This window comes from Erpetoichthys calabaricus, chromosome 8 (assembly GCF_900747795.2).
Source record: "Erpetoichthys calabaricus chromosome 8, fErpCal1.3, whole genome shotgun sequence".
NCBI lineage: Eukaryota > Metazoa > Chordata > Cladistia > Polypteriformes > Polypteridae > Erpetoichthys > Erpetoichthys calabaricus.
The window spans coordinates 135,313,443-135,325,620 of NC_041401.2; the positions used below are offsets into that span (position 1 = coordinate 135,313,443).

Below are 12,178 nucleotides of genomic sequence, written 5' to 3' on the forward strand. Positions count from 1 at the left end.
AGTATGTCTTTGCACTTGTTCACAATATACAGACAGTGTTAATGATAATCTAATGTCTTCTAATGAAGGAACTGCTACAGTTGTGTAGTTGGATTTAAATTAATGTATGGTGATGAAAAATATGCTGATGACTAATTTTAATCAGTGCTCAAACTAACTGATCTATAAATTAACAGATATTTAAAAACTGAACTGTATGACTCAGCTAAAATGTAATAACTAATGCTGATTGAAAAGCCAGCAACCAGAACACCTCAAACTAAGAATAATTACAGTCCTCTCAAATGTACAAAATTTGTAGCAGCACTACTTAAAATATACAGCCAGGGCTGCGAGGAGATGTAGGCTTATGTTATTAGGTGGATTAAGAAGGTGCTGGGGTTGCTTGGAATATTAAACCGGTGGACTATTTACAAAGGAGCCAAAAATGTGCTATGGGAATCTTAATCATGTCAGTTTTTGTTTCTACTCGTCGCACACTACCTTGGATTACAAATTCGTCTGGATGTGTGTGCTTTCGTGTGCATGTTTATCCATTTCGTGTTGATTGGATATGTCTTTGTCTGGGGAGTGCTCCTAATCACTTCAAATCCTCACACTAGAACTGACACCTGGTAGGACAAAACTTTACATTTCTTTCAAAGGGCTGTTCACAGGGATTTTCATTTCATACGTTCATCCTCATCTGCCCATGCTATATTGGACTGTGTTGGATGTTGTTAGTGTTGGTTTACTGTGTAGTGTTCATAAATATCGCCATCAGGGTACTGGGTAGGGCTTTTGCTTATGCATCTTTGTAATATTGTTATTTTCATTATTTGATTCATTCTTTTTTCATTGAGTTATTTGTCAGTGTCAGTGTGCATGCTAGGTCAAGGCTGGGTGTGTTCCTGGGGTCCCCACATTAAAATAAACATATCGCTGTCTTCGGATGGTGTGAATCCTGGCATCCCTGTGACTGCTACACATTGACTTACAGGCTGCAGGACTATGAATCTCATCTCAAACTCTTATATTGAAATATTTGCATCTCTTAAATGATTACTGTTTTTTTTTTTTAACCTTGTATTATTTAGAACATTATCCATTATCCAACCCACTATATCCTGACACAGGGTCACAGGGGGGTCTGCTGGAGCCAATCCCAACCAACACAGGGCGCAAGGCAGGAACAAATCCCCGGGCAGGGCACCAGCCCACAGCAGGACACACATGCACGCACACACTAGGGACAATTTTTGGATCATCAATGCGCCTAACCTGCATGTCTTTGGACTTTGGGAGGAAACCCATGCAGACATGCAGGGAGGACCCAGGAAGTGAATAGAATCCTAAGAACATTGTACTGTATTCTGTTCACACTTTTGTCTCAAACTTTGCCACCTAGTGGTCATTTTAGGTATTTAAGTTTCATCAATCCACCTATCTTAGAAAGCAGTTTAGTGCAGTTCCAGATGCAGGGTGCCATCAGTTCTTTCATGTTAAGTCTCGTGAAGATATGCCTAAGTTTGTCATTTAATTATTGTAAATTCTTGTCCAGGTGTTCATCTACCACAGGTAACTGATTTATACATGAATGTATTTCTGTATTGATTTAGTACTGAAAGCACCCTTTGTGTTTTTGTAGTTTTACAACCAAGAATGAAAGTTTTGATATTAAAGTGTCGCTCTGGGCAAGAAATTGGTTTACTGAAGTTGTTTGTTATCTGTCTAGCTCTGCAAAGACGCACAATCGCAAGGGCAGAATATTGCTAGACATATTTTTGGAATTTATTAGCCTAGGGTAATTTGGATCACAAGGGACATCGACCTGGGAATGAACACTTATACAATGCAAACATGACTGTACTTCTAAGATTATAGATTATTCATGTAATAATCATTAATTCCATTTGGAGCATTATTTGTTTGGGATGGATGGCTGCTTATAAAACAAGGGAACAAAGAGAAACATGCACCCAGACAAGGAGCCTCATGTATAAGGCCGTGCATAGAATTCACACTAACACTTGGCGTATGATCAAACATCCAGATGCATAAAACTGTGTTTGCCATGTTCAATGCACTTCCTCTATAAATCCCAATCGATGTGAATTACAGCTCCTCCCTGACTCTTCCATAATTTTGCATATATAAAAATGCAAATCATTATAAATAGCCCCTTCTGAACAATGGTTTATTAAGACTGTGGCAAAAGCATGGTTGGGGAGTTGGGGACTTCAGCAAATGCAAAATGGATATCCTGTTAAGTGAAGTGGAGGCAAGGAAAAACATATTTGGCAGCATAAGCAGTGGCACAAGCAATAAAGGGAAAATGATGTTGTTGCACAGTTTTGTGGATGCACTCAAAAGCTCAGGTTCAGAAAGTGGCACAGTGCCCAAAATTAAAAAAAAAAAAAAAAAAAAAAAATGGTCAGACATCAAATTTGGTGAGACACTTATCGGTATTTTACCAATGGGTGAGGGAGAGTCTGACATCACTGTGGGTAAAGGTGAATTTTTATTTTTTTTGCTTACCATTATCCATACATGTGTAAATTTGCATTTTTAATAAGACAAACAAGCAAGCAGCAGATGCGGTATTAATGCTTATTCTGTTCCAGGCACTATTACAAAAGCTGATCTCCAGGCTGGGAGCTTGACTCCACGTGATGATGATGCTGCTGCACAAAACTCATCTTTGGGCAGTGACTGCTCAAACACCCCTGCCTCAGCAAACACTATGTGACCATCTGGACGTGTGCTGACAGGTGCTGTTATGGAATCACAAAATGAATTAGTGGATGTTGTAAGAGATGTAGCCAATGAACTATGGAATATAAAGGCAGTACTATGTAGTATTGACCGGAAATCAAATGAATGGTTTTAAAAAAATTAATGCTGCATCTGCTTACCTGTGTTTACATTCTGCTAATTACATTCAATCGAATTTGTAATGCTGTCAGATTTGGCTGGTCAGGTATGGGGGATATTTTCTGCAAAAAATAAAAATGCAGTCTCTTTTTCAGTGTCATTTTCAAAGTCTGCACGCAAGAATGCTTCAAAAATTAAAATTAAATAACTCCTTTTGCAATTTCATTTTCAGCTTGAACTGCAATGAGGCTGCAGAAATGAAAAGTAAAATGCACTTCCACTTTGCATTTTCAAGTTCTCCATATCCGAATAGTGCAGGTCAGTGGCCTTTGTACCTCGATTCCCCATAGTTCTGGTCCTTCGTAGCTGTAGAGCCACTTTGATCAATATAATACTTTTAACTTTTAACTGTGTTTAATTCACACAATTTTGATCTTTTCAACCCTGTAGTGCAACCTACACCGTGAAACTGTCTCACAAAATCTGAAGACCATGCAGAATTGTTGTTCTGAAGTAATTAATGTGCAGTGTAATTGCAATATTTAACATGACAAATTACTTTATTATGTCGTAATTTACATTTATTTACACTGAAATAGAAAAGGCACACTTTGTATTTTTGTAGTATTACAGTGTAGCGTCAACACAGAGTTCCACAATGGCATCTTTGAGATGACTTGCTATGCTTAATAGGACTGCTTGCCTTTTGCTGCACTAGTTTGAAAAGCCTGGGCGACTGTGCATGGTTGCCATTTTTATAGGCACTCTTGCTATTGATGATACAATGCCAGCTTAATCTTTTGATGACTCCTCCCTAATTGATGTAACTTGTCTTATGCCGTTGCATAGCCCTCCCTTCAAAGTCCCTATCCCCAGCGGCCAGTTCCAACCCCTTGCATTGGCACACAAACATGTCGAAACGGCTGGGCGGTCTTCCCTCCTGCTTCAGTCATGCAGCTAGTGTTGAGGGAACAGCAGCAGGGTTTGGGAGTGCAGTGTTGTCAGATAGCACAGCAGTGATGTTAAGTGCTCTGCTGTTTGGTGCAACAGGTGTGTTCATCGCAGGCGAACATCTGCATCTCCACACCAGGATGTACTGGTTTCTTTTCAGTTTTCATTTACTGAACTGACACTGCAAACCTGAACTCTGAACCCATTAACAGCTCTGTTTAGTGTACTCCCAGATGGGCTTAAAGGGGAGAAGGACAAACAAACTGTATTTGCCTTTACTATACTACTAGCACTCAAACTTACCTTGCCCATCTGGCAGAATCCCACCCCATACTTTTACGTCAGTGGGTATCTGATGTTCTATACAAGTTGAAATTGGGAAAAAAATAAGTGAAAATTTGAGAGGATCTGTTCAAAACTTTTTTTTAAATATGGCAGAATCTAATCAATAACAGTTTAGAATAAGCTTCCTTTTCGGGTAAATGGATATCCTTCATTTCTTGTTCCTTTATTATAGAGTAGCATTTTGTTATTGGCTCTTCTGTCTTTCTCTTGGGTGGGGGTTGAATTTTGCTTTGCCTAGTTACAGTTTGACTTGCCTGTATGGAATGTTATCTGCTTCCATATAAAATTAAAAAATTCAGTCTGGTTTCCATGGGGTGTGCTGTACTGAGAGAGACAGCATTTCTCATAGTGAGATTGTATTGCATATGTGCTGGTGTTGCTAGATCTTACAGCTGCTTTTGATGCTGTTGATCAGTATTTCCTGATTTAGAGACTTCAGAAGAGTGTTGGCATATCTGGATATAAAGCAGCCATAGTGCCAGCCAAGAAAAATGTGCAGTGCAACATCTATACATATTTCATGCATGCTTGGCTACCAAAAGATGGTGCTTGTGATTCATTTGTTCATGATAACTTGCTTAATTTTATGTCATACTGTATACATTTAAATCCATTTATTAGAACATTTTAAAGCTACTGTTGCAGGTCACTTGCCATTTTGAAAAGCATTTTGTAGTGTATTTACTGGTTATATTGAGTGTATACTTTCTATATAAAGTCATGTTTTCCACTTTCTTTGAACACTTGCATTATATATATATATATATATATATATATATATATATATATATATATATATATATATATAATATATTTTTTTTTTTTTCTCCCCGATGCCTTTCAATAGGAAGTACAGCGTGGAACTGGTAGTCTAAATTGATCAGTATCTATAATCGTGCACTTGTTTATTGGCAACAGATTGGCAGTTTTTGCTCTGAATATATGATTGACAAATCAGAGTGCCATTTCTGCATATGCTAAAGGCAGGACATTACTTTGTATCTGTGGGACATAAATATTGCAGTAATGACAGCACAGTTTGCTATCAAAACGATCAGTCTGAGAATCAAAGTAGACTCGGACACAGAACGTGCAGACCCATTACACTGACCTGGCCCAGGATTTGAACATTTTGTTTTTTTAAATTGAGTGGCTTTATTTATGTGTAGTAATGAGTGAACATTGAGGAATTTGCTTCACCATAAGTTCGGCAAAATCACAGAACTGTTGGCAATATTTGCCAAACTCTGTAAAATGCTTTCAAGTCAATTAGGAAGAAGGTCTCGTACTTGTTTTTGAGTGGATTATAATGGTGCAATTGTTTTTTGTGGCCAGATATGTAATATGAGCTGTGACACAGCTGTGTCAACCACTGTGCCTCAAACAACGAATGTAACAAATACCACAAAATACAACCAATGTTGACAAACCAACAAGTAAATAAAATTATAGATTCTTGCACTCAGAGTTCCACTCGTGGTGTACACATTCATGCCAAAAAGCAACAGCGTGGGACTGGATCATTCCATTGATCCAAGTCCCATCTCCGGTGCAGCTGGATGTGTGTTTTGTTTGTATCTGTACAGATACTTCACACTTTATTCCTCCATCAAGAAGACAGAAACGCCTTGTAAATAATAATTTTGTTCTTATTTCCAAAGTGTTTGCTGTGTTTTATGAGTGTTGGGGGGAGGACTTCTTTAAGACTTTGTATGGCTAAAGCACATGGCTAATTACGTATGCTGATTAGCAATGGGAAGCTGCACTACCAGAACACAGAAATCAATTTTATACTGTACATCTGGTAGCAGTCCAGGTATCCAGTGATGTATGTCCATGGTCTGTAGCTGGTACCTTATCTAGGGCCCTATGATTTCCGCAATATGGAAAACACGGATGGAATTGCGCAATTAACACTTAAAAACGGAGTTTAGATTTAAAAATGGAAATGTGCGGAATTTAGAGACTGAAGGGGTGAATGTTACAAAACTTCCCAATAAATTAAACGATTGAATAATCTGTAGTTCTATCATTCAGATACTATTTTCTATTTTGTTTATAAATATACATACACACACAGTTAGGTCCATAAATATTTGGACAGACAACTTTTTTCTAATTTTGGTTCTATACATTACCACAATGAATTTTAAATGAAACAACTCCGATGCAGTTGAAGTGCAGACTTTCAGCTTTAATTCAGTGGGGTGAACAAAACGATTGCATAAAAATGTGAGGCAAATAAAGCATTTTTTTTAACACAATCCCTTCATTTTAGGGGCTCAAAAGTAATTGGACAAATTAAATAACTGTAAATAAAATGTTCATTTCTAATACTTGGTTGAAAACCCTTTGCTGGCAATGACAGCCTGAAGCCTTGAACTAATGGACATCACCAGATGCTGGGTTTCGTCCTTTTTAATGCTCTGCCAGGCCTTTACTGCAGCGGCTTTCAGTTGCTGTTTGTTTGTGGGCCTTTCTGTCTGAAGTTTAGTCTTCAACAAGTGAAATGCATGCTCAATTGGGTTAAGATCAGGTGACTGACTTGGCAATTCAAGAATTTTCCACTTCTTTGCTTTTAATGAACTCCTGGGTTGCTTTGGCTGTATGTTTTGGGTCATTGGGCGGTGTTTCATGATACAGATGGACAATCAATTTGATACGCCTACCCCCTGGAGAGTGTTGTTCACCTTGTTGGCTGTTGTGAATGGGTTTGTCTTCACCATGGAAATGATTCTGCGATCATCCACTACTGTTGTCTTCCGTGGACGTCTAGGTCTTTTTGCATTGCTGAGTTCACCAGTGCTTGCTTTCTTTCTCAGGATGTACCAAACTGTAGATTTTGCCACTCGTAATATTGTAGCAATTTCTCAGATGGGTTTTTTCTGTTTTTGCAGCTTAAGGATGGCTTCTTTCACCTGCATGGAGAGCTCCTTTGACCGCATGTTGTCTGTTCACAGCAAAATCTTCCACATGCAAGCACCACACCTCAAATCAACTCCAGGCCTTTTATCTGCTTAATTGATAATGACATAACGACGGACTTGCCCACACCTGCCCATGAAATAGCCTTTGAGTCAATTGTCCAATTACTTTTGAGCCCCTGAAATGAAGGGATTGTGTTAAAAAAAAAAAAAAAAATGCTTTAGTTGCCTCACATTTTTATGCAATCGTTTTGTTCACGCCACTGAATTAAAGCTGAAAGTCTGCACTTCAACTGCATCTGAGTTGTTTCATGTAAAATTCACTGTGGTAATGTACAGAACCAAAATTAGAAAAAAGTTGTTTCTGTCCAAATATTTATGGACCTACAACGTACGAGTAAGATTTAAGGCCAGTACTAAAAGTGCCAGAGAGCTGGCTGAATCTTGGCTATCGGACGAAAACGCCATTAACAGACATTTGGACATAAACCCAGCATATGCAAACTTAATAACATATTCACAATAAATAATACTTTACGACCAATACCCTACACACAAACTGACCTAGCTTTAACTGCACACCACCTCACCCCCACCACCACCTAATTTTGCTATATATTGCTATGAATATGAATAATGTTACATCAGTGCCACAATGTTTTCCGAAATGTACTATACAGATCATAAAATGAATAATTCCAAATATCATATATACATACCTGTGTATCTGTTTTTTGTCAGTGTGGCTTTGACATCATAGACCATAAGGCACATACTAATTTAGCGTAAGCAGGAACACTGATTAAAACTGAATTTTAAAAAAATCAAGTGACAGTGAGATAAGAATAAGGCAGATTCGCCGTTTGTCAGCTTTTATACATCCAGATCAGAGAATTTCCAGTTCGATTGTCTCAAAACACCACTTACATCTACAGTTATTCCCAGTTTCAAATAAAAACTAATAGCATCAGATCCCCTTATGGGTGGGGATAGTATGTATCGTGATCGTGACTGAGAGAATAAAAGTGGGGAAAAAAAAAAGCAAGCTTAACTTTTTTTTTTTTTTTTTTATATATATATATAAATGTATACTGGCTGTTACAGACGCAAATCAAAATGTATGTTTTTATTGTATTAACAATAAGAGCAGCTCACTCACTAGGCAAAACGATAAATATATGAGACAGGTTCGAACCGGAGACTCTTGATTACAAGTCGGCAACCTTTTGTGAAAGTGTTTATTTGATCTTTGGACTTCAGCCTTTACACATTATATAGTTTGTCTGCATTTTGTCATTTATTACTAAAATATGGAAAACGTTTCTGTTTTAACGATGTGTTTACACAGATTATTGTAGAAATGGAACACAATGCATGTGTTCCAAATAACGATCTGGATTTTTCCATTCTAAAACTCCAGTACTTCACTCCCAGATCAAGGCTGCAACTGGGAGAAATTTGTGCCCGTTCTGCAGCGATGGAGGGATGGAATAGTAGGCTGCTTGCTGCTTGTCTTGATCGGCACATTTACAAGACAAAAGATGCTGATGGAGAGGTGCAAAGAGAAATAAGGTGGGCTGGATTTATGAGTTTTTTTGTAGGCTTTGGTAATTCTAGTGTTAAAGGCACCCAAATTAGCTTGCTGCACAAGATGTAAATGTCGGAAGCAAGCAGTATCAGATACCCTAACTACGTCAAAAAAACTAAAACATGAGCTTAACTGCAAAATTGGAGGCACAACAATATCCGGAGACTTTTACGAATCTGGACAACTTTTCTGCAAGTTTTTCCAGCATACCATTGACTGGACACGAAAAGATACTTGTAATGACCACATCAAATCTAAAGCCCATCTCAAAAACGAGGAGAAACTAAGATCAAAGTGTTCCTCTAAAGGTAACAGAAGAGGAAGCAACAAAATAGTCAGATGCAAGACACCAGTTTGTGTCCATGTGAGTCAGACATACTGCTCGAATAAATGATGAAGATGCGTCCTTTCTTTATTAATCATTGTAATCAAGGAGGCGCGCTGCCAGAAAATGAGAGCAGTCTTCGTTAAACTCATTTGCCCTGTGTCTTTGAGCAACATGTGGATGCTGTGTTTCGAAAGATTCAAGGCAAGAAAATGTGTCGTAGTTGATGAAACCACTGATAGCCGAGACCACATAGTTCTCATCATAGTGATAGCTGAGTAAACATTTGGCTGTATAGTAATTCTTTTATGTAGTCAGTTCTAATTGTACGTAATGTATTTACTGTGAATCATTTAACCGATTTAAATTATACAAGTATTTCACCGGTATTAACAGTCCTTCTCGTAGAAAAATGTTATTAATGAATGGCAGTGGTTGTTAATGGGTTCCCTTTTAAAAATTAACAATGATGTTTTGCGATTTAATAAGTGTTTTGCCTCATAGTGACGAGGCATTTGAGGTCCACAAACCTGGGCAGAAGAGCAGGCTTTTCCTCTTAAAAGCGGGTCACTCTTTCTTTTTTCTAAAAGTGAAGTTAACCTTCATCTCAGAAGGATGCATCAAACTAGTAAAAGCTCTTACAATTCTGGAGGGCACTCATTGCAGTAGGACAATCTCAGCATACAGCATCATGGAGGATCTGGGCTCCTACCGGATGAATAATAAGGTTCAGTTGTGCTAGTGTGCTGTTTCATTATTGTTTGTTTTGTTGTAGCTGTTACTACTTTCTTACAGAAAAAAACAAAAATCCAAATGAAGGAAAATAAAACAGTGAAAACCGAAATGGAATTTGTGAAAAAATAAAACTGATTCCATAGTTCCCTACTTATCTTATTTCTGCCCTATTGCACCATGTGCATTCTAAGAAAGAACTGATTGTACTTCCAGCCATATAAGGGGACAGTACTCATCTAACTTGTAATACATTTATGTATTTAACAGCTATAATAAACATGTTACAGATATATGTGTATTCTTTATTATATATTGATGTTTGTTTTATTTACTAAGAAAAAAAGAACACTGTACTGTATAATATTTTGTTACCAGTTTCATGGCGTATTGGACACCAGCTCCTTGCGTCCAGGCTTACTTACTTGTGTCTGTGTCTGTTTTATATTTCGCAGCTGCTATATTTTCGTAAAAAGCAAGTGCATCATGGCCCATAAATGCCTTAAAATGAAGTGTGATGAACAGTGCAGCAGATCAGCAAAGGAAGGGTGATGTGAAGACTTGTGAGGGCACCGATCCACCTTGAAGAGGATGAGGGAGGTATTTTTGAGGTTAACAGTTTGTCATGGTCCTTTCTTAAATAGACAATAAACAATGCTTTCAAGGATTAAATATTAAACCGCTGCTTATTTCAGTGTGTCAGTCTGCCCTCAGCCCTCATTTTCTTCAAGGGGGATCCTTATCCTCACAAGTTTTCACACCATACAGTTTCTCCCCTGCAGAGACTCACTTTTGCCACAGGTTATGCCGCTATGCAAACTTATTTAAACAATATGGCAAAGCAGTGAATGTTATTGCACGATACTTTGACTATCCCTAAATATTGATCAACAAGGAAGTTTACTTAAATGGGGGTGATATAATTGCATCTAATGCTGTACAGCATGTTTGACCTCTCTCTTATTACTAAGAGCAACACATAGTGACTTGTGTCCCAAGTGCCGGAATATAAATAAATGTACTTGCACTCATAACATTCTCATTATGGTCAGGTAATGTACCCATCAAACTAACATACTGCAAGTTGTTTAAAAACATGCTGTGTGGAAGGCTGGGATACTGAACAGGTCACGACATCTTGTATGCCTGAAACAGCATATCAATGATCTTACTGTCGCCACACATGAAACTTCTGCCCATGGCTCATACAGCTGTGCGATTTCATGCTTGCTGGACAAAGCATCACAGCGAACTGAGAAAGAAAGTGTTCGCCTAAGCCAGCCACATGGAAAATATTCAACAAGCAAGGTTAATGATGAATACAGCATATTCACTGCATAAAACACTCTGGTGAATTTTGCTAATCAATGTTACTGTATGAAAAAGAATTGCTTTTGAGGCTAGGGATCTGTACCGGCAATTGGAAGGTTGCCAGTTTGAATCACATAAATGCCAGAAGTGATTGTATTCGGTTTGGCCATTGAGTAAGGCCCTTAACCTGCAATTGCTCCGTCCTGGGTATGATGTTAACCTGTATCCAGCCCTCCAAAAGGTCCTTCGGATTGCAGGTTAGGACTCGGGGATTGGTGGCAGGATTGGCACTTCACCCAGTGTAAAAAACCTCACACTGTTCCATTCCATTCAGACTATTGTTGTACTGAGGTGTCACCTGTTGCACAGCTGTGCTGTGGTCCTAATTAGGTATCATGAGACAGTTCGTAACGTGGTGGGTACATCAACCTGCTTTATCAGTGGTTGCAGTCCGGAGGTAGAACAGTTAAATGGGTGACACCGTTTGGGTTCATTAATACGGGGGAATACAAACCGTGCAAGCAGAAAGCTTTTATGTAAGGAATAAGAGGAGTGCAAGGTTAGAAAACCGACAGAGAAAAGTAAAGTTAACCTCATAGAAGGACAAACAAGCAGTCAGTTGAGGGGGAGAATAGTACAGTAGCTGAAGGGGACAGAAGGTGTAAAATAGCTGTAGCAGTTCTATAATCTTTCTTTTTTGGCTAAACTTTTTAGTTTTACCATTTAAGTTAAATCATTTAATTTTAAATTAAAAAGATAAAGTTAAGGCAGTTTTATTAATCCTGAATCAAATTTTAACAATGAGGTCAGTGCAATGCAAGTCCTGTTGTATGCTGGACTTTGTAGGTGATGGCTTGGAGGAGCCAGTTGTCTATGAGGGCTACATCTGCAATAGATGACAGCTGATGCAGAACCTCGAGCCCAGGGTCACTAATCTGGAGGAGGGGTTGGCTGGCCTATGTTGTAGTAGAGAATTGGCAGACCTGGCCCAGGTGTCCTTTAGAGAGAGAGTCTGCATCCCTATGGTGGCCCAGTAGGAGGTTCCAGACCAGACAAGTAGAGATAGGTGGGTCACTGTCAAGGGCATAAGATAAAGGGTGCACAATGTCCAGTGGCATCAACCCCAGAATTAGAAATGTCAAACCGTAT

At 38.5% G+C, this 12,178-nt stretch overlaps 1 protein-coding gene across 1 annotated transcript in view; it reads left to right on the top strand.

The window, feature by feature from the left end:
• The window catches only part of LOC114656748 (uncharacterized), a 48,537-nt gene that overhangs the window by 15,940 nt on the left and 20,419 nt on the right, over nt 1-12,178 (top strand). The gene's annotated exons all lie outside the window — the stretch shown is intronic.